The 24,917-nt window shown below is 38.7% G+C and overlaps 1 protein-coding gene across 1 annotated transcript in view; it reads right to left on the reverse strand.

The window, feature by feature from the left end:
• The window catches only part of LOC102546835 (uncharacterized), a 479,532-nt gene that overhangs the window by 377,215 nt on the left and 77,400 nt on the right, over positions 1-24,917 (reverse strand). Inside the window, exon 30 of the mRNA XM_087601102.1 lies at positions 10,035-10,126. The gene's annotated coding sequence lies outside the window, so the exon portion shown is untranslated. The remainder of the gene's footprint in view (positions 1-10,034; positions 10,127-24,917) is intronic.

A 24,917-nucleotide genomic window follows, 5' to 3' on the forward strand; every position in this document is an offset into this window, starting at 1 on the left:
TTTCTGCTGCAAGAAAGCTGCCTGGTGAGCTTGGGACACACGGAAGCAGAATTTCTCTAGGACCGGGCACGTTCTGGGTTTACCAGAAGTCCCACACCCGCGGATCCCAGCCCGCAGCAGCTCTCTGCTCCCAGACCCGGTGAGAGAGAGACCCAATCGCCTGGTCGGGTGGGCACTCCTGAGGCTGCAGAGCGGAAAAGACCACCAACACTGCTCACCCCTGCCCACATCCCTGGCCCAAGAGGAAATTGTATAAGGCCTCTGGGCTCCCATGGGAGAGGGCCCAGGAGCGGCAGGACCCCTGCCAGAGACACCGCCGGACCCTGAGGGAAACAGACCGGATAAACAGTTCTCTGCACCCAAATCCCGTGGGAGGGAGAGCTAAAACTTCAGAGAGGCAGACAAGCCTGGGAAACCAGAAGAGACTGCTCCCTGCACACACATCTCGGACGCCAGAGGAAAAAGCCAAAGACCATCTGGAACCCTGGTGCACTGAAGCTCCCGGAAGAGGCGGCACAGGTCTTCCTGGTTGCTGCCGCTGCAGAGAGCCCCTGGGCAGCACCCCACGAGCGAACCTGAGCCTCGGGACCACAGGTAAGACCAAATTTTCTGCTGCAAGAAAGCTGCCTGGTGAACTCAAGACACAGGCCCACAGGAACAGCTGAAGACCTGTAGAGAGGAAAAACTACACGCCCGAAAGCAGAACACTCTGTCCCCAGAACTGACTGAAAGAGAGGAAAACAGGTCTACAGCACTCCTGACACACAGGCTTATAGGACAGTCTAGCAACTGTCAGAAATAGCAGAACAAAGTAACACTAGAGATAATCTGATGGCGAGAGGCAAGCGCAGGAACCCAAGCAACAGAAACCAAGACTACATGGCACCATCGGAGCCCAATTCTCCCACCAAAACAAACATGGAATATCCAAACACACCAGAAAAGCAAGATCTAGTTTCAAAATCATATTTGATCATGATGCTGGAGGACTTCAAGAAAGACATGAACACACTTAAGGAAACACAGGAAAACATTAATAAACACGTAGAAGCCTACAGAGAGGAATCGCAAAAATCCCTGAAAGAATTCCAGGAAAACACAATCAAACAGTTGAAGGAATTAAAAATGGAAATAGAAGCAATCAAGAAAGAACACATGGAAACAACCCTGGATATAGAAAACCAAAAGAAGAGACAAGGAGCTGTAGATACAAGCTTCACCAACAGAATACAAGAGATGGAAGAGAGTATCTCAGGAGCAGAAGATTCCATAGAAATCATTGACTCAACTGTCAAAGATAATGTAAAGCGGAAAAAGCTACTGGTCCAAAACATACAGGAAATCCAGGACTCAATGAGAAGATCAAACCTAAGGATAATAGGTATAGAAGAGAGTGAAGACTACCAGCTCAAAGGACCAGTAAATATCTTCAACAAAATCATAGAAGAGAACTTCCCTAACCTAAAAAGAAGGATACCCATAGACATACAGGAAGCCTACAGAACTCCAAATAGATTGGACCAGAAAAGAAACACCTCCTGTCACATAATTGTCAAAACACCAAACGCACAAAATAAAGAAAGAACATTAAAAGCAGTAAGGGAAAAAGGTCAAGTAACATATAAAGGCAGACCTATCAGAATCACACCAGACTTCTCGCCAGAAACTATGAAGGCCAGAAGATCCTGGACTGATGTCATACAGACCCTAAGAGAACATAAATGCCAGCCCAGGTTACTGTATCCTGCAAAACTCTCAATTAACATTGATGGAGAGACCAAGATATTCCATGACAAAACCAAATTTACACAATATGTTTCTACAAATCCAGCACTACAAAGGATAATAAATGGTAAAGCCCAACATAAGGAGGCAAGCTATACCCTAGAAGAAGCAAGAAACTAATCGTCTTGGCAACAAAACAAAGAGAATGAAAGCACACAAACATAACCTCACATCCAAATATGAATATAACGGGAAGCAATAATCACTATTCCTTAATATCTCTCAATATCAATGGCCTCAACTCCCCAATAAAAAGACATAGATTAACAAACTGGATACGGAACGAGGACCCTGCATTCTGCTGCCTACAGGAAACACACCTCAGAGACAAAGACAGACACTACCTCAGAGTGAAAGGCTGGAAAACAACTTTCCAAGCAAATGGTCAGAAGAAGCAAGCTGGAGTAGCCATTCTAATATCAAATAAAATCAATTTTCAATTAAAAGTCATCAAAAAAGATAAGGAAGGACACTTCATATTCATCAAAGGAAAAATCAACCAAGATGAACTCTCAATCCTAAATATCTATGCCACAAATACAAGGGCACCTACATACGTAAAAGAAACCTTACTAAAGCTCAAAACACACATTGCACCTCACACAATAATAGTGGGAGATTTCAACACCCCACTCTCATCAATGGACAGATCATGGAAACAGAAATTAAACAGTGATGTCGACAGACTAAGAGAAGTCATGAGCCAAATGGACTTAACGGATATTTATAGAACATTCTATCCTAAAGCAAAAGGATATACCTTCTTCTCAGCTCCTCATGGTACTTTCTCCAAAATTGACCATATAATTGGTCAAAAAACGGGCCTCAACAGGTACAGAAAGATAGAAATAATCCCATGCGTGCTATTGGACCACCACGGCCTAAAACTGGTCTTCAATAACAATAAGGGAAGAATGCCCACATATACGTGGAAATTGAACAATGCTCTACTCAATGATAACCTGGTCAAGGAAGAAATAAAGAAAGAAATTAAAAACTTTTTAGAATTTAATGTAAATGAAGATACAACATACTCAAACTTATGGGACACAATGAAAGCTGTGCTAAGAGGAAAACTCATAGCGCTGAGTGCCTGCAGAAAGAAACAGGAAAGAGCATATGTCAGCAGCTTGACAGCACACCTAAAAGCTCTAGAACAAAAAGAAGCAAATACACCCAGGAGGAGTAGAAGGCAGGAAATAATCAAACTCAGAGCTGAAATCAACCAAGTAGAAACAAAAAGGACCATAGAAAGAATCAACAGAACCAAAAGTTGGTCTTTGAGAAAATCAACAAGATAGATAAACCCTTAGCCAGACTAACGAGAGGACACAGAGAGTGCGTCCAAATTAACAAAATCAGAAATGAAAAGGGAGACATAACTACAGATTCAGAGGAAATTCAAAAAATCATCAGATCTTACTATAAAAACCTATATTCAACAAAATTTGAAAATCTTTAGGAAATGGACAATTTCCTAGACAGATACCAGGTATCGAAGTTAAATCAGGAACAGATAAACCAGTTAAACAACCCCATAACTCCTAAGGAAATAGAAGCAGTCATTAAAGGTCTCCCAACCAAAAAGAGCCCAGGTCCAGACGGGTTTAGTGCAGAATTCTATCAAACCTTAATAGAAGACCTCATACCAATATTATCCAAACTATTCCACAAAATTGAAACAGATGGAGCCCTACCGAATTCCTTCTACGAAGCCACAATTACTCTTATACCTAAACCACACAAAGACACAACAAAGAAAGAGAACTTCAGACCAATTTCCCTTATGAATGTCGATGCAAAAATACTCAATAAAATTCTGGCAAACCGAATTCAAGAGCACATCAAAACAATCATCCACCATGATCAAGTAGGCTTCATCCCAGGCATGCAGGGATGGTTTAATATACGGAAAACCATCAACGTGATCCATTATATAAACAAACTGAAAGAACAGAACCACATGATCATTTCATTAAATGCTGAGAAAGCATTTGACAAAATTCAACACCCCTTCATGATAAAAGTCCTGGAAAGAATAGGAATTCAAGGCCCATACCTAAACATAGTAAAAGCCATATATAGCAAACCAGTTGCTAACATTAAACTAAATGGAGAGAAACTTGAAGCAATCCCACTAAAATCAGGGACTAGACAAGGCTGCCCACTCTCTCCCTACTTATTCAATATAGTTCTTGAAGTTCTAGCCAGAGCAATCAGACAACAAAAGGAGATCAAAGGGATACAGTTCGGAAAAGAAGAGGTCAAAATATCACTATTTGCAGATGACATGATAGTATATTTAAGTGATCCCAAAAGTTCCACCAGAGAACTACTAAAGCTGATAAACAACTTCAGCAAATTGGCTGGGTATAAAATTAACTCAAATAAATCAGTTGCCTTCCTCTATACAAAAGAGAAACAAGCCGAGAAAGAAATTAGGGAAACGACACCCTTCATAATAGACCCAAATAATATAAAGTACCTCGGTGTGACTTTAACAAAGCAAGTAAAAGATCTGTACAATAAGAACTTCAAGACACTGAGGAAAGAAACTGAAGAAGACCTCAGAAGATAGAAAGATCTCCCATGCTCATGGATTGGCAGGATTAATATAGTAAAAATGGCCATTTTACCAAAAGCAATCTACAGATTCAATGCAATCCCCATCAAAATACCAATCCAATTCTTCAAAGAGTTAGACAGAACAATTTGCAAATTCATCTGTAATAACAAATAACCCAGGATAGCTAAAGCTATCCTCAACAATAAAAGGACTTCAGGGGGAATCACTATCCCTGAACTCAAGCAGTATTACAGAGCAATAGTGATAAAAACTGCATGGTATTGGTACAGAGACAGACAGATAGACCAATGGAATAGAATTGAAGACCCAGAAATGAAACCACACACCTATGGTCACTTGATTTTTGACAAAGGAGCCAAAACCATCCAATGGAAAAAAGATAGCATTTTCAGCAAATGGTGCTGGTTCAACTGGAGGGCAACATGTAGAAGAATGCAGATCGATCCATGCTTATCACCCTGTACAAAGCTTAAGTCCAAGTGGATCAAGGACCTCCACATCAAACCAGACACACTCAAACTAATAGAAGAAAAACTAGGGAAGCATCTGGAACACATGGGCACTGGAAAAAATTTCCTGAACAAAACACCAATGGCTTATGCTCTAAGATCAAGAATCGACAAATGGGATCTCATAAAACTGCAAAGCTTCTGTAAGGCAAAGGACACTGTGGTTAGGACAAAACGGCCACCAACAGATTGGGGAAAGATCTTTACCAATCCTACAACAGATAGAGGCCTTATTTCCAAAATATACAAAGAACTCAAGAAGTTAGACCGCAGGGAAACAAATAACCCTATTAAAAAATGGGGTTCAGAGCTAAACAAAAATTCACAGCTGAGGAATGCCGAATGGCGGAGAAACACCTAAAGAAATGTTCAACATCTTTAGTCATAAGGGAAATGCAAATCGAAACAACCCTGAGATTTCACCTCACACCAGTGCGATTGGCTAAGATCAAAAACTCAGGTGACAGCAGATGCTGGCGAGGATGTGGAGAAAGAGGAACACTCCTCCATTGTTGGTTGGGTTGCAGACTGGTAAAACCCTTCTGGAAATCAGTCTGGAGGTTCCTCAGAAAATTGGACATTGAACTGCCTGAGGATCCAGCTATACCTCTCTTGGGCATATACCCAAAAGATGCCTCAACATATAAAAGAGACACGTGCTCCACTATGTTCATCGCAGCCTTATTTATAATAGCCAGAAAATGGAAAGAACCCAGATGCCCTTCAACAGAGGAATGGATACAGAAAATGTGGTACATCTACACAATGGAATATTACTCAGCTATCAAAAACAACGAGTTTATGAAATTCGTAGGCAAATGGTTGGAACTGGAAAATATCATCCTGAGTGAGCTAACCCAATCACAAAAAGACATACATGGTATGCACTCATTGATAAGTGGCTATTAGCCCAAATGCTTGAATTACCCTAGATCCCTAGAACAAACGAAACTCAAGACGGATGATCAAAATGTGAATGCTTCACTCCTTCTTTAAATGAGGAAAAAGAATACCCTTGGCAGGGAAGGGAGAGGCAAAGATTAAAACAGAGACTGAAGGAACACCCATTCAGAGCCTGCCCCACATGTGGCCCATACATATACAGCCACCCAATTAGACAAGATGGATGAAGCAAAGTAGTGCAGACCGACAGGAGCCGGATGTAGATCGCTCCTGAGAGACACAGCCAGAATACAGCAAATACAGAGGCGAATGCCAGCAGCAAACCACTGAACTGAGAATAGGTCCCCTATTGAAGGAATCAGAGAAAGAACTGGAAGAGCTTGAAGGGGCTCGAGACCCCAAAAGTACAACAATGCCAAGCAACCAGAGCTTCCAGAGACTAAGCCACTACCTAAAGACTATACATGGACTGACCCTGGACTCTGACCCCATAGGTAGCAATGAATATCCTAGTAAGAGCACCAGTGGAAGGGGAAGCCCTGGGTCCTGCTAAGACTGAACCCCCAGTGAACTAGTCTATGGGGGGAGGGCGGTAATGGGGGGAGGGTTGGGAGGGGAACACCCATAAGGAAGGGGAGGGGGGAGGGGGATGTTTGCCCGGAAACCGGGAAAGGGAATAACACTCGAAATGTATATAAGAAATACTCAAGTTAATAAAAAAAAAGAAAAAAGAAAAAAAAAATCAAAAACCAAAAGTGAAATAAGAAATAAGTAAGTTTTGCCATACCGTAATTTACTATAGTGACCACCTCCAGTGTAAAATTCTCAGTATGCTGAGAAAAAGCATGGCTTTAGTGCTCTAATTGCAACATCCCTGATCAGCATAGTCAGACACATTATGAGAAATAAATGACATAATTAAATGACAACATCAGCATAAATTAATGAGTATTCTTAAAGCTATAAATATGTATTTAAGATTATTTAAGACAGATGCTCCACTATGTTCATAGCAGCCTTATTTATAATAGCCAGAAGCTGGAAAGAACCCAGATGCCCTTCAATGGAGGAATGGATACAGAAAATGTTGTACACAATAGATTACTACTCAGCTATCAAAAACAATGATTACATGAAATTCATAGGCAAATGGATGGAACTGGAAAATATCATCCTGAGTGAGGTAACCCAATCACAGAAAAACACCATGGCATGCACTCATTGATAAGTGGGTATTAGCCCAAATGCTTGAATTACCCTAGATGCACAGAATACATGGAACTCAAGAAAGATGACCAAAATGCGGATGCTTCACTCCTTCTTTAAAAGGGGAACAAGAATACCCTTGGGAGGGAATAGAGAGGCAAAGTTTAGAATAGAGGCTGAAGGAATACCCATTCAGAGCTTGCCCCACATGTGGCCCATACATATACAGCCACCAAACTAGATAAGATGGATGAAGAAAAGAGGTGCAGGCTGACAGGAACCGGATGTAGATCTCTCCTGAGAGACACCATGGGAATATGGCAAATACAGAGGCGAATGCCAACAACAAACCACTGAACTGAGGACGGGATCCCCGTTGAAGGAATAAGAGAAAGGACTGAATGAGCTGAAGGGGCTTGAGACCCCATATGAACAACAATGCCAACTAACCAGAGCTTCCAGGGACTAAGCCACTACCCATGGACTGAACCTGGGCTCCAACCTCATAGGTAGCAATGAATAACCTAGTAGGGGTACCAGTGGAAGGGGAAGCCCTTGGCCCTGCCATGGCTGGACCACCAGTGAGTGGGATTGTTGGGGAGAGGGCAGTAATGTGGGGAGGATGGGAAGGGGAACACCCCCATAAAAGGGGAACGGGAGGGGTTAGAGGGATATTGGCCTGGAAACCAGGAAAGGGAATAACATTTTAAATGTAAATAAGAAATACCCAATTTAATAAAGATGGAAAAAAGATTATTAATAGCACATATATATATATGTATATATATATATACACACATGCCTACGCACATGCATATGCGCGTGCACACACACACACACACACACACGCACACACACACACACACACACACATATATATATATATACATATATATATATATATATATATATATATATATATCACATTTCATTTACTTTAAAAAGCCAACATTTCTCAAAATTATTCAGGGACAAAGAGTATCCCATCTAATGCTAAGATATATTACTTTTTGTTCTATTGTCAAACTCTTCTAAACATCATAGGAATTGCCATACGATCCTCTACATGGATACAATATTTAGAGAGAGAAGGACAGTTGGAGAACTTGACCTTTCACTCATGTTTCAAAACTTAGCACAAACTCAGCATCATTAATATTAAGTGTTTTTGTGTTTCTTAAAATTACCACAGAGAAGCTGCTTTCAAGAGGTAGAGAAGGTTATAAATTATGCTTGCAGCCAAAGTTGCTAGCACATGAGTCACTCAGGTGGTGAGATGTTTGAAGACATGAAGAGCTCTTGGAGCCAAGCAACTGAGGCTTGGCAGTTTGTAACAGAGTTGGTGTTTCTTTCAGTGTTATCACAAGTTCAAGTGTGGGCTGGCTAGCTTATTGTAGAGTTGATAAATGCTAGAGTCATTAGAGACAAAAATAATAATTGAAAAATATTTCTATAATATCTGACTGAGGTAAACATTATAGGATATTTTCTTTATTTTTTTTTTGGTTCTTTTTTTTTTTTTTCGGAGCTGGGGACCGAACCCAGGGCCTTGCGCTTCCTAGGCAAGCGCTCTACCACTGAGCTAAATCCCCAACCCCTGTAGGACATTTTCTTATTCAATGTTTGATAGGGGACAGCCAAACCATTGTTGGCAATGCAGTCTATTTGCTAGTGGTTCTACATTCCTAACAAAGCAGGCTGAGCAATGCCATAAGAGCAAACCAGTAAACAGCACCCCTCATAGAGGTCTACATCAGCTTCCACCTCAAGATTATTGCCCTGTTTGAGTATTTTCCCATACATATTTCAATATTGTACTCTTATAGGGGAATGTAAGCCACATAAACCCTATATACCATGATGAGTCTTTAGTTACAAAGTTTCATCACAGCAAAAGTAACACTTAAGACAATGTACAAAGGGGCATATTCTAACACATGTGAATAAAGCATAGCGGTAGACAGAATTAAATCCAAGGATTATAATTCCACTTCTTCCCCCAGTGCAGGGGAATGTCATGGTGGCTAATAAGGAGAGGTGGATGGGGGGACACCCATATCGGGAGGAGAAGGGGATAGAAGCTTACAGATATGAAACTGGGAAGGGGAAAATCTTTGAAATGTAAATAAAGAAATATGTCTAATAAGAAAAGAAAAAGAAAAAATATAATCACACTTCTTCTACACTAATACTAAGACACAGAATTGTGTCTAATGAATGCAGTATCTGATGTGTTGTTAAAGCAGAACAAGCTAACTAAATAACTAATTAACTAACTAACTGACTAACTAACTGTGTGTATACACTAATCACAACACATGACCTATTTAAATATATTGAACATAATTTCAAAATAAATAACAAATAAATTATCAAACTCAAAATGATTTCATACTGTACCATGTTTTCCCATATATGCACAATAATATATTATGTGAATCTGAATTGTTATTATACAGCAGATATAGTAAATCAACATGTGTGTGATAACTTTAATTCTGATCAGATTATGCCAGAAATTCCTTGCCATGATTTTCCCACATGGTTTTCAACGAGACTGTCTTCTATGTGGGTCTGATACATGAATGATGCATATTTCTCAGGAAAGTATAATAATCTTCCATAATATTTGTATTTACATGTATATCAACTTCAAACATATTTTATTTATGAAGCAATCTCTAGAAAACAGTAAGTATGTGATTATTTTATTTTAATGGATAAGTGAAAAAAATGTTATACTATCAGATCAAATTTAAATCAAATATATAAAAATCTGCACCTCATTATTAGTTAACTATTTTCTATGAAATAACATTTCTTAGGAAAAAACATGCAGAATCAGCAATAGTGTACTAGGAATTCCTAGGAGAAAAACACTTGCAAAAATTTCAACAATATTACAAAATTATTAAATTGACTTTTAGTGATGAGAATTATTATTGAATGAATAACTAGTGTATATAATGGATGTTTTTAACTTCATGCTATATATTCATGTGATTATGAATTCAATCTTACATTTAAATGTAGTTTGCACTCACCCTTTACGTTTCCACATCAATGTCTTTCTTAATGCCACCAATCTCATCCATGTAGATATTAAAATGAAGGAAATCTCCATTCTTACATTATTCTATGGGAGAGATAACACATATAAGTATCAACAATGAACCACTCACATGTCATACTTTACAGTAAGTGCAGAAATACAAAGGAATTACCACTCACTTATAGTATAACAGTGGCTTCCTGGAAACCATGTACATTGTGTAAAGTAGGCTTTATGAGCATTTCTAGATTTCTATAATTAATTTGTCCCCCAGTACCTATGTTTTCCCTCACCCCTAATGTCTCCTTCTCTATCTCTTAATGTGGTAACATTTTTTAGGTCCCTGTGTTGTCACTTCCTGCATACATATAAAAAGCACTTATTGAAATCAATGGTTTTGAAAAAAAGGCAAAATTATTATAGAAGATGGGCAAGATATTGGATATGGGATTTGGTTTTGAGTTCTGTGTTCCTGGAGTGTCCTAAAGTGACATGATGGCAAAGAAATATTTCAAAAGGTATTTTAGAACAATAATTCGGTCAAAGTTTATATAAATTTTAACCATTCTCTACATTATTGTGGGTATGTATATTTATAATGGTCACATGGCATCCATAGGATAAACTCTACTATTGCTTCCCTTGTGCCTTAATTGAATAAAAAATTTTATTAACACAGATATGCAAATATTTTGTGTTTCTAAAATTCCTGAGCATACAATATTCTGAAGCCAATTCCCTTTCTCTATCACTAAACTATGACAACCTTGAGAAAGCCTGTTCTTCTGTGTATATGTGTATGTGTTTGCACGATTTTTATATGCAGATATGTTTCTCTCTCTCTCTCTCTCTCTCTCTCTCTCTGTGTGTGTGTGTGTGTGTGTGTGTGTGTGTGTGTGTGTGTGTGTGTGTCTGCTTACATTCAATTATGGGTTGAGGGTTGAACCCACGTATGCATGTAGTTACCATAAAGAGTACAAAATCTACTGTTGTTGCTCTGGTGTCTCAATTCCCTAAAATATTTTTTCAACATTATTATATTAATGTTACACATTTATTTAAAGCTACTATAACCTAATATGAAATTCTCTGTAGCTTTAAGCACTATTTTATGCTACTCCAATAATCCTGCCTTCTTTTTTTGTATGTGTCCATGCATGCATGCACATGTTTATGTACATGTGTGCATGTTCATGTATGTATAAATCTGTGTATGAGGGAACAACTCTTACTTTTACTTTTTAAAGATTTATTAATTTTTGTGTATGAGTTTTCTATCTGCCCTGAAGAGGGCATCAGATTCCACTATATATGGTTGTTACCCAAAGGTGGTTTTTTGAGGATTGAACCCAGGATCTCCGGAAGAGCAGATAGTTATTTCAACCACTGGGACATCTCTCAAGCCTCTTTTGTTATTTTTGATAGTATAATGTAAGTACAACATTTCTTCCTTTCCTTTCCTCCTTAAAATACCTTCATCTACTACTATACATACTCCTTCAATTTTATGACCTCATTTTTCAAAGAATTGTTACTGAAAGTATATATATATATATATATATATATATATATATATATATACAAATATGTTCACAAATATTACTTGATCAGTCTCTTAATTGTATCTCTTAATTGTAATTATGTTGTTAAAAGCAAAACCTCTCTAATTGCATTAGAAAGATCAGAAAGAGCAATAACTTGCTTAGCACAAGAAAGCTAGGTAAAGACTCAGAGGTACTAAGTCATAGTTACTGTAGGAGAATCAAGAACTACAAATGTATTAAATCACTATAGTCTCCAATTATAAATTATGTATAGAACTAAAAAATTAATAACAGAGGAATCTGAAATGGATGAGAACCACTTAAAGAAGTGCTAAAAGTCCCTAGTTATCAGGGAAATGCAAATCAAAATGACCCTGAAATTTTATCGTACACCAATCAGAATGGCTAAGATCAAAACCTCAGGTGATATCACTCTGGAAATCAATCTGGAGGTTCCTCAGAAAATTGGACACAGATCTACCTGAAGATACAGTATATTACTCCTGGGCGTATATCCAAAAGATGAATCACCATACCACATGGGAGTATGTTCCACTATGTTCATGATAGCCTTATTTTTGATAGCCAGGAGCTGGAAAGAACCCACATTCATCATAACAAAAAAATGGATACAAAAATGTCGTTCATTTACACAAAGAAATGCTACATGGCTATTAAGAAGGAGGGCATCATGAGTTTTGCAGGTAAATAGATGGAACTAGAAAATATCATCCTGAGTGAGGTAACGGAGACCCAAAAGGACATGCATTGTATGTTCTCACTAATAAGTGGATATTAGCCCAAAAAAGGGCAGAATACCCAAGATACACTCCACAGAACTCAAAAAGGTCAACAAGCTGAAGGACCTACGTGAGGACACCTATGTCACACATGGTTGAGAGAAGAAAGCAACCACAAGAGGAAGGGTCAGAGGAACAGGGGAGGGAAATGGGATGGTGGTGGGAGGAGAGGTGAACATGATCTGGTATTGCGTGGGGGAAAAGGACTGAACCCCTGAGGGCCAGCACAGAGAATAGAAACAGGCAACCTCAGAAGGAAGGAAGTTAGGAGGACCCTCTAGAATGTACCAGAGACCAGGGAGGTAAGAGTCGCTCAGGAACCAAAAAGGGTGGACCCTAGATGAAATGCCCTACAGTGGGGAGCAGGAACTTATTGAACCCAGCCCCAGCAGAAATACATGGATTCAAGTGTGTAATGAGGTGGCTAACCCACAGTAAAATCTCTGACACATAAGTCTTCCTGTCTAAAAGATATGCAGGGATGGAAATGGAAGAATCTGGGGAAAAGAAGGTTCAACAACAGGCCCAAAGTGGGATCCAGCTCAAAGGCAGGCCCAAGAACTGACAGCATTACTGAGGCTATAGGGCATTCATAAAAAGGGACCTATCATGATTGCCCTCCTAAAGACCCAACAAGCAGCTGAGTCAGATGCAGATATGTTCACTCAACCAATGAACAGAAGCTGCTGACCCCTTTGTTGAATTAGAAAAAATGCTGGAAGAAGTTGAGGAGGGCAACCTGTAGGAGGACCAGCAATCTCAATTAACATGGACCCCCGAGATCTCTCAGACACTGAATCACCATCAGGCAGCATACACCAGCTGAGATGGGGCCTCCAACACATATACAGCAGAGGGATCCGGGTACGGGTTCAGTCAGAGAAGATGTCCCTAACCCTCAAGAGACTGGAGGCAACAGATGGTTTAGAGGTTTGAGGGGATGGGTGGAGTGGACATCATTGTGGAGATGGGAGGAGGGGGTGGCAAGGACGTATAAGATAGGGAACAGTTCCGGGTAGACTAGGAGGGGAATATAGTGATAAAAACTGTATGGTATTGGTACAAAGACAGGCAGATTGATAAATAGAAAACACTGAAGACCCAGAAACGATCCCACACACCTATGGCCACTAGAATTTTGACAAAGGAGCTAAAGCAACCCAGTGGAAAAAAGACAGCATTTTCAACAAAAGGTACTGGTTCAACTGGAGGTCATCATGTAGAAGAATGCAAGTCAATCCATGCTTATCACCATGTACAAAGCTCAAGTCAAAGTGGATCAAGAACTTCCACATAAAACCAGATACACCCAAACTAAAAGAAGAAAAAGTGGGGAAGAGCTTTGAACACATGGGCACTGGGGGAGAATTTACTGAACAGAAAACCAATGGCTTATTCTCTAAGAACAAGAGTTAACAGATGGAACCTCATAAAATTGCAAACCTTCTGTAAGGCAAAGGACACTGTCATTAGGACAAAATGGCAACAGATTGGGAACAGATCTATACCAATCATATATCCAATACAGGACTAATATCCAATATATAAAAAGAACACAAGAAGTTGGACTCCAGAATATCCAGAAGTTGGAAAGAAGGGCATCCAAGATGCCCTTCAACAGAGGAATGGATTCAAAAAATGTGGTACATCTACACAATGGAGTACTACCCAGCTATCAAAAACAAAGACTTCCCAAAATTCATAGGCAAATGGAATAAACTAGAAAATATCATACTGAGTGAGGTTACTCATTCACAGAAAAACACACTTGATATGCACTCATTGATAAAGGGATATAGCCCTAAAGCTTGAATTACCCAAGATGCAATCCACAGACCACAGGAAGATCAAGAAAAAGGATGACCAAAATGCAGATGCTCCCACTCCTTCTTGAAAGGGGAAAATATCCATAGGAGGGGATATGGAAGCAAAGTTTAGAATAGCGACTGAAGGAAGAGCCATTTAGAGCCTGCCCAACATGTGGCATATATATATATATATATATATATATATATATATATATATATATATATATATATATAGCCAAAAAACTAGATAAGATTGATGAAGCTAAAACATGCGTTCTGACAGGGACTGGATATAGATCTCTCCTGAGAGACACATCCAGATCATGTCCAATACAGAGGTCAATGCTAGCAGCAAACCACTGAACTGAGAACAGGACCCCCTTGGGGGAATTAGAGGAAGGATTGAAAGAGTTGAAGGAGCTTGCAAACCCATAAGAATAACTATGCCAACCAAACAGAGTTTCCAGGGACTAAACCACTACCAAAAGACTATACATGGACTGACCCAGGGCTCCAACTGCATATGTAACAGAGAATAGCTTGTTAGGCATCCACAAAAGAGTGGCTGCTGCTGGGGCCAGAGAGTAGCTGGCTGTAATGTGGGGCTAGCCATGGTGGTGAGATCACTGTAGATCTTAGAGAGTAACTGAAGGAAGCATGGGGTAGAGACTGTAAGCTTGGTGAGTCAGGTAGAGGAGTTTTGAGGGCTCTGGGCCAGAGAGTCTGCAGAGTCTGGCTAACTGAGATGAAAATACCCTGTGGATGCCATGTAGCCCTACATTGCTAGCAATAGTATAGGGTGGTGCATTCTGTTTTTAATATTTACTGCAACAGATGGTGAACCAAGGTATCAGACAAGAACCCACTAAAACTTTAAGATTATCAGCCTGAGAGTTAGAGTTAGAGTATTATTTATTACAGAATGTACAGCTTTGGTGAGTCTCTTCATCAGACATGCTGAGCTGACCTGCTTGTTTTCCTGACCTTGGGGACTTTCAGTTGTCTGCATTCAGGACAGACTACAGAGGCTACAATAAAACACCTCAGAAATCCACAAAATGTGACACTCAATGTTATTAATTCTTTGGTGTGGAGATATATTAACTCCTAACAGTCCCCTTTTGGGGGAATCAAAGAAGAAATTGTAGTTTTTTACCTCCAGGTAAGGTAATATATTGTGGTAAGTTAGCCACTAGTCAGAAATTGCCTATTTCCTCTACAGACAAAGTATTATCCAGAAAAGGACACACTATACAGAATAGTCAACTGATAATCTCTGCCAAAGCAGAGTGATCATCCTTCAAAATTCTGTTACCAAAATCTGTCAGGTGATCCTGGGCTAGAAGGCTGAAGACTGATACACTTCTGATACACATGGCTTGACACATCAGTCAAAGGCCTAAACTACATTCAATATACTTCTTAATAAGTTGAAAATCCACTGAAATATGGACATGATACAGAGAGTGGGAAAAATTAATCAGCTTTACATTGGGAAATTCCTTACCATAATGTTATGTTATGTTATCCTGAAGATAACACTGCTACAAAACATATGAGTAAACATTATGATTTTACCATCTTTCCTTAAGTGTCATCATTTCTAAAATCTTAGTTATTACAAGAGTATTAACATTTTGCTTGCTCAAAGCCATACCTCAATTGTTCACACTATTCCTGGTGAGTAAGTAAACTTATATCATGTCTTAGAAGAAAAATCATCCTGAATACTATATACCTAGTCAGCAGTCCATGAAGGTGAAATTTTAGATACTGCATGAAAGCTTACCACAGCCATGTTTTTGAACCTGTATAATTTCTAACTACATTTCAATTTTGTGTCTTTTCACACATATATAATGTAACTTTCATGCTCACTGAAAACTTCAGTTGAAAGCAGATGAAGACTAGCAGAGAATTACGCAACTAGTCCAAATGTAAGAGTAAATAACTTGTGTTCCAAATACCAGTTCATAAATTAACACAAAAAAGAAAAGAGGGAGGGGGCAGAAATCATATTATACCCAAGATTCAAAGAATTTGTGGAAGAGTTAGAAAAAGGGTATATGATCCAGAGAAACAATATACCTGCTGTGGGAAAGTGTCTTCTTATTGCAACAGGAAAATTGGACCCAAAATATCTCAAATAATGGGAATATCAAAGAAGATTTTTTAATGATATCACATATTCTTGTACCAATGTGAATTTGGGAAAATGTTATTAACTACACTGCTACATGAAGACCTACAGATAAGAAATAGAGGCTATGGGAGAGAGAATGAGATTTATCCTGGGAAAAGTCCCTTAATAAGTAATTAAATCTCAAGAAATTAGCTGAGCATACACATACCTATGGGTAATGCCTAATGGACATTTTAGTCAGTAATTATACATGTTTAATTATGTTTTTATAAGAGTAGACCATGAATTTGGCAGCTAATGAGGTACAAAAAAAAAAGAAACTGCAAGTGGACAAAAAGAGTAGAAATTATGTGATGGCATTACTTGAATAATTTAATATGATTATTGAAATATTCATTAAAAAAGAAATATTCTTTAAAATAAATTTCAAATATATGTTGAAGGTAAATTAAATGAAGTTATGTTGGGTGAAAAAATTACCACCTTGACATATTGTGACAGCAAAGAAAAAATTCAGAGTCAGGTGTGTATTATTTCTGTGTGTCAATGGTCAATGCCATTTTCCTCCCAGTAACACATGTTACTGTCAATGTTATCAGTTACTCTCCACAAACTGAATATATTATAAATTTAAAACATTGAACTTAGACAAGATGATCTGGTTACCAACTAGAAGATGTACTGGTCCTAATGAGCATCCATAACATTGAAATGTACTTCACACACTACCAGAAAAAAGAAATCATCAATTTTGCTTAGATCCAACACAGGAAACCTATAAAAGTGACCTCTGTGTAATATATATATATATATATATATATATATATATATATATATATATATATATATCATAGCAGTGATGCCACATATAATAAAGAAGTAACTAACAACTTAATAATTGGATTTATAGGGCATTCCATAAGTTGGACCATATCGGATACTGTTAAAATTGCCAAGAAACTGAGACTCTCCAGGTTCTAGCTTAAAACTGTAATTCTGATAATGAAATATATCAATAAAATGTTCTCTAATGACATAAATAAATGTATTACTTAACCCTTACCAGAGAAGCTTCATTTTACATCAGATAGGAAATGGCCCAGAGAACCACAAGAGGACAATGTGAAGAGACTTTGGATAATTTGGACCTATATTGGAAGTCTTCATCAAATCTCTCTCCTCAAGCATCATGGATTTGTGCAGAAGAGGGGGTGAAAAGATTGTAAGAGCCAGGCATAATAGACGACTCCATGGAAAATGTCACTTCTATCCATAACAGACAAATAAATATATGACTGTACAGAGACAGTGGCAGAACACAGAAGACCTTCACATATTCAAACCAGGCAAAATTACATGAGAAGTGGAAACAAAGTCCACCACTATAATGAAGCCTTTTGCCATTAGTACCCACTATTAGAGGGGAAGTAAGTTTTCAACAATGACTTGTCTCTGAGTCCAGGAAAAGCCCCATGGCCACAAGTAGTTAGTTAACACAAAATAGACTCCATGTTTTGTTTTAGATTTGTGTGTTGACTTCTGCTTTTACAAAACCATCAGTGAGAAAGTGTGGTGGCCTCCATCTGCAATGGGAGCTGTGAGCTCCTCAGTATCTGGAGGAGGAAACATTACTTCATAAAAGAAATTGGATGCATAATGAGAAGTACACTGAGAATTTGAGTAATAAATCAAATATATTACGGTTATATAGCTTTGTGCGGTTCATGTGATCAAAGCTCACTAGAGCATGAGTAAGAAGGATCCTAAGTGTATGAGTTGCAGATCTGCCTATGTAATAGAGAGAGAACACCAATGAGAACTAACAAAGACTACTTGAAATTATTTTAAAATGGATTTATCATTGGTAAGGAATTATTCTTAAGGTAGGTATGAAAATACTTTCCTACAGTTTTTTTTTTCTTTTCCTGGAGAGATATAAGGAAATTTGTTTTTGTCCGTGTTTAACACAGATAACAGGACAGAAAAATTTAAAGGGTGCACACATTTTCAAACTGGTGTACAACTGGATTTAACAGGATTATACAGAGTTGCACATAATCATGTGTAACACAAAGGGAGCTGAATTACCATGAATCCAAAGCAGTGTGGGAGGAATCTACTGAAATTGTAGCCCTGTAGCTCTTTAACCAAGTTGAAGGCAACTCCAAGAAAACTATCTCAATTAAAGTTTGCTATTTCCAAAACTTGCCTTGTTTCCTTGTCTCTTCTTTATCTGAACTGACCATGACTCTGACACTGTTTCTAAATACCCCTCAGAGTCATAAAAATAAGAGAAAATTAAAGTTAACAAAATTAAAACTGTGCACACAAGAACCACAAAATGGCATAAAGAATTTAATAAAGATTTTTGTGATTCCAAAGAGCAACAGAGACAAAGCAGCATGACTACAGGAAAATACATGACGTTTTTTACCTCAGACTCCATTTTGTCTAAGCTGAACAACTCCTTCTATAATCAACAATAGTTCCTCCAACAGAACTGATGCCTGTTGCTAACAACAGAAAGAACAATGACTTTTGTTGAGCAAAAAACACTTACGTTCAATGTCCATGGACAATGATGAAGTATTGGGGAAAGTCCCTAATTCCCGGGCACTGATTGGTGAAAATTATAACTGCCAGTTGGTCCAGATGCTTATGGGTTTTATGCTTACAAACCCTGCCTCAGGTCCTACTTAGGGCTGCAAGAAGAACAAAGTATCCTTCATTCTTTTATGGTGGGCCTGATTGATCAGCGACTCTGCTGATGTGGTGAAAAAAATATTTTGTTGTTTTATGTGAAAAAATACATGACTTTGAAGAGCAAAATGATTGGCAGGAATAAGTTACTAGTGAGGAGACCTTAGTCAAAAAGAGGAAATGGCAATCCAAAAAGAGAAAGAAAAACTTGCTGGATAAATGCTTTCCACAGATGTGTGAACAGCCCTCTTTACTTCATTTGTTTGTCATCTAACAAGAAATTTAAAGGAGTGGACAGAGAAAAGAAAATAAAATTTGGGAAGTATTATTTCCCATACAGCAGTGACAATTCAACCCTGAAAGTTAAACTTGTGAAAGGGGTCTTTCTGAAATACTTCATAGTACTGATGGTTTCAACTGAAACCAAGCATTAAATAACTTTGTTCACAGAGGGCTGTTGCACACCAGGTAAAATGCCATAAGTGACATGGCTCTTAGCATTCAGATGATCTTAAAGTATCAGGTGAGAGCTTTCTTTGATGTAGCAATTCCTGAGAATGGGTACCCGAAAATAGTGCAAGAAGCATCAGATCTCATGCCTCTCTCATACTGAAGGATCTATGGGATCACATTTCTTTCAGATTCCAAGACTGAGACAGGAAGGGGAGATTTTAAACAAGCAGTAGTATTGGCAGGCACAAGAACAAATTCCCAGCAATGGAGACAAGAGCAGAATTGCCCTGAGCAGAACTGGAAGTATTTATATCAAGGACCCTCAACTTTACTGCATGTATATTAGCTCCATCAAATCAGAAGCGGTCATCCTTCTAAGAACAGCAGGTTTCAGTCAAGCTCAGGCTAGATCCTAGTAACTGCTGAGAAGACAACTCCAGGCATAAGCATAAATAGCAAAATCCTACTTGCATGAATTGGTGTCATTGGTTGGCTGACAGTGTGCACTCAAGTAAATAATGAATTGAGGGCAAATCAGGAGAGAGAACTTTCAAACAGAAAAATGGAAAGAAAAAGCTTGCTATAACTTGGTAGTATTCTCCATTTGAGCCTGTTTTATCTCTTCTGCCTCCACCCTGTGTGTTACAAGGTGTTGCACTTAACTTATACTAGAGAAAATCAGCCATTGGAATAGGGAAGTGTGAAACTTTGTCTGCTTGCACAAACTTTTAGTGTTGGCAACATACAACAAAATCAGTGTTTGTGTCTTTTGCTTTCTGATTGTTGTTATGAGTTGTCCAGTGCAGCTTACTGTTGACTCCTTTCAATCCTACAGTATGAGTTTTATCAGGTATTGTGATTATATTATGATCCATTACACTGAATCATGTATTTGTGGCTATTACAACCAATTTTAAATAACTGCTTGAATTATACAAAGAAATGATGGGTTCTAGCTATGGTAAGCAATACAATCACCTAGCATGGATTATAGTTTAATACTGGCAAAGAAATAATTTAAGACATACATATTTTAGAACAGAAATAGAATCAATTTACCATTTGTTTATGTGCAATAAACATGTATTTTTCCACTATGGGGAACACATAGTCTACATGTCTAGGAAAACTCCTTAAATTGTCTCTAAAGAATCATTCATCCTTTAAAACTATTTTTCGTATTGATAAATACATGTAATATGTAGTAAATTCGAACTCTAATTCTATAGCCTTGAATTTCTCCTTAATATCAACTAATGTTTCATCTAAACATCATATTCTGTCTTCTTTAATATACTCTGTCCATTAAGTGTTAATTTTGTCTACATAGAGGTATGACCACGAACTAAAACATCAATAGCCTCTGAGGGAAAGTAACTCTGAAGAAAACTGGTTCATCTGCATTTAGTCAAATACCACTAGCTTCTTGAATATGTGTTTGGCTTCATGAATTCTGTCCCTGACTTTGCTGGGGTATAGATGGATATGTCTAATATAAGAATTGTGCATGTAGTATCAGATGATAGGAGTTTATGGGTTCAACTGTGAAGTCCTGTCCAGCAAATACTGTTTCAGTGCAAAGGTCTACTAGCTTTCTCTAAGCTGATATAACAATTAACACTGGGAGGATTTCACCATATGGAGAAGGTTAGCTGGCCAGCAATATTTAAAGGCCCCCTATCTCTAACCCTGAAATCCCAGGATGGCTTTTACACACCTATGTGTCAATTTTAATATGTATACTTGCTCAGTGTATATATTCAAATAAAAAATGAATTAAGAGTCAATCAGAAGAGAAAGCCTTCAAACTTAACAATAGAAACCTGAGAGTTTCCAGGTAGCTGCTGTAACCTGGCAGTGTTCTCAGTTGGAACTTGCTCCAACTCTGATGCCTCCCTGGGTATTTTAAGGTGCGGGCTTTAACTGACATCAGCTAAAGCAATGAGGAAATTGGTAATAAACTGTGAGTAATCTAAACTCAAAGACAAACACATTGTTGACTGTTCCATCTCCTCAGCCCTACATTTTAAACTTAATAAACAAGGAAAAGTAATTTTAAAAACATCAAGTGATCCCCAAAGTTCCACCAGAGAACTACTAAAGCTGATAAACAACTTCAGCAAAGTGGCTGGGTATAAAATTAACTCAAATAAATCAGTTGCCTTCCTCTATACAAAAGAGAAACAAGCCGAGAAAGAAATTAGGGAAACGACACCCTTCATAATAGACCCAAATAATATAAAGTACCTCGGTGTGACTTTAACCAAGCAAGTAAAAGATCTGTACAATAAGAACTTCAAGACACTGAAAAAGGAAATTGAAGAAGACCTCAGAAGATGGAAAGATCTCCCATGCTCATGGATTGGCAGGATTAATATAGTAAAAATGGCCATTTTACCAAAAGCAATCTACAGATTCAATGCAATCCCCATCAAAATACCAATCCAATTCTTCAAAGAGTTAGACAGAACAATTTGCAAATTCATCTGGAATAACAAAAAAACCAGGATAGCTAAAACTATCCTCAACAATAAAAGGACCTCAGGGGGAATCACTATCCCTGAACTCAAGCAGTATTACAGAGCAATAGTGATAAAAACTGCATGGTATTGGTACAGAGACAGAGAGATAGACCAATGGAATAGAATTGAAGACCCAGAAATGAACCCACACACCTATGGTCACTTGATTTTTGACAAAGGAGCCAAAACCATCCAATGGAAAAAAGATAGCATTTTCAGCAAATGGTGCTGGTTCAACTGGAGGTCAACATGTAGAAGAATGCAGATCGATCCATGCTTATCACCCTGTACAAAGCTTAAGTCCAAGTGGATCAAGGACCTCCACATCAAATCAGACACACTCAAACTAATAGAAGAAAAACTAGGGAAGCATCTGGAACACATGGGCACTGGACAAAATTTCCTAAACAAAACACCAATGGCTTACGCTCTAAGATCAAGAATCGACAAATGGGATCTCATAAAACTGCAAAGCTTCTGTAAGGCAAAGGACACTGTGGTTAGGACAAAACGGCAACCAACAGATTGGGAAAAGGTCTTTACCAATCCTACAACAGATAGAGGCCTTATATCCAAAATATACAAAGAACTCAAGAAGTTAGACCGCAGGGAAACAAATAACCCTATTAAAAAATGGGGTTCAGAGCTAAACAAAGAATTCACAGCTGAGGAATGCCGAATGGCTGAGAAACACCTAAAGAAATGTTCAACATCTTTAGTCATAAGGGAAATGCAAATCAAAACAACCCTGAGATTTCACCTCACACCAGTGAGAATGGCTAAGATCAAAAACTCAGGGGACAACAGATGCTGGCGAGGATGTGGAGAAAGAGGAATACTCCTCCATTGTTGGTGGGGTTGCAAACTGGTACAACCATTCTGGAAATCAGTCTGGAGGATCCTCAGAAAATTGGACATTGAACTGCCTGATGATCCAGCTATACCTCTCTTGGGCATATACCCAAAAGATGCCCCAACATATAAAAAAGACACGTGCTCCACTATGTTCATCGCAGCCTTATTTATAATAGCCAGAAGCTGGAAAGAACCCAGATGCCCTTCAACAGAGGAATGGATACAGAAAATGTGGTACATCTACACAATGGAATATTACTCAGCTATCAAAAACAACAACTTTATGAAATTCGTAGGCAAATGGTTGGAACTGGAAAACATCATCCTGAGTGAGCTAACCCAATCACAGAAAGACATACATGGTATGCACTCATTGATAAGTGGCTATTAGCCCAAATGCTTGAATTACCCTAGATGCCTAGAACAAATGAAACTCAAGAAGGCTGATCAAAATATGAATGCTTCACTCCTTCTTTAAAAGGGGAACAAGAATACCCTTGGCAGGGAAGAGAGAGGCAAAGATTAAAACAGACACAGAAGGAACACCCATTCAGAGCCTGCCCCACATGTGGCCCATACATATACAGCCACCCAATTAGACAAGATGGATGAAGCGAAGAAGTGCAGACCGACAGGAGCCTGATGTAGATCGCTCCTGAGAGACACAGCCAGAATACAGCAAATACAGAGGCGAATACCAGCAGCATACCACTGAACTGAGAATAGAACCCCCGTTGAAGGAATCAGAGAAAGAACTGGAAGAGCTTGAAGGGGCTCGTGACCCAATATGTACAACAATGCCAAACAACCAGAGCTTCCAGGGACTAAGCCACTAACTAAAGACTATACATGGACTGACCCTGGACTCTGACCTCATAGGTAGCAATGAATATCCTAGTAAGAGCACCAGTGGAAGGGGAAGCCCTGGGTCCTGCTAAGACTGAACCCCCAGTGAACTAGACTGGTGGGGGGAGGGCGGCAATGGGGGGAGGGTTGGGAGGGGAACACCCATAAGGAAGGGGAGGGGGGAGGGGGATGTTTGCCCGGATACCGGGAAAGGGAATAACACTCGAAATGTATATAAGAAATACTCAAGTTAATAAAAAAAAATCAACCAAACAACGAAATAATGTGGCAAATAATTTGAAACTTCAAACACTGCCGAAAAATCAAAACAAAAATTTGCATTTATTGTAAAGCAAACGACACTTTGTCAAGCAATTTTGTAATAACATGATCTATATTAAAAGTGTTCATATAACAAAAAAAAAAGAAATGTTCCTGTGTCAAAGGAAAGACAGGGACAAAAAATGAAGCAGAGTCTGAAGGAAGGAGCATCCAGGGACCGCCCCACCTGGGGATTCATCAAGTCTGCAGATACCAAGCCCAATCCCTGAAATTGTTGCTGTTGCCAAGAGTTGCTTGCTGATAGGAACCTGATGTGGCTGTTGCTTTGTAGGTTCTGCCAGCAACTGACTAATGCAGATCTGGATGCTTGGAGCCAACCATCAGACTGAGCTTGGGAATGCAGGTGGAGTAGCTGGCACAAAGACTGGTGGAGCTGAGAAGGTTTTCCACCTCATAGGACAAAACGACATCGTCTGGCCAGACTACCGAATGCTACCAGAGACTAGACCGCCAATAAAAGAACGTTCAAGCAGGGATCCATGGCTCCAGATACATATGCAGCAGAGGATGCCCTTGTCTGACAGCAATGGGAGGGGAGGTCCGTGGTCCTGTGGAGATTTGATGCACCAGCATAGGGAGATATGGCACAAAAGGGTGGGAAAGGATGGTTGGGTGGGGGAAAACCCTCATAGAGACAAAGGGGAGAGGGAGAGGTCATATGTGTGAGTAGGGTGGGTTGTGGAGGGGTAACTGTAGGAGGGGTTGTGTAGGCTATCATTTGATTGAAAAACAAAAACAAATTATAATCCGAAACTGAAATTAGGAAATAAAATATCTTTCTTAAGTAAAAAAAAAAACAAAAAAAAAACAAAAAAAAACAAAAAAAAAAAAACATCCTTACTACATACTACAGTTAACTATC

The sequence above is a fragment of the Rattus norvegicus genome, chromosome 1, assembly GCF_021556685.1.
Source record: "Rattus norvegicus strain SHRSP/BbbUtx chromosome 1, alternate assembly SHRSP_T2T, whole genome shotgun sequence".
Classification (NCBI taxonomy): domain Eukaryota; kingdom Metazoa; phylum Chordata; class Mammalia; order Rodentia; family Muridae; genus Rattus; species Rattus norvegicus.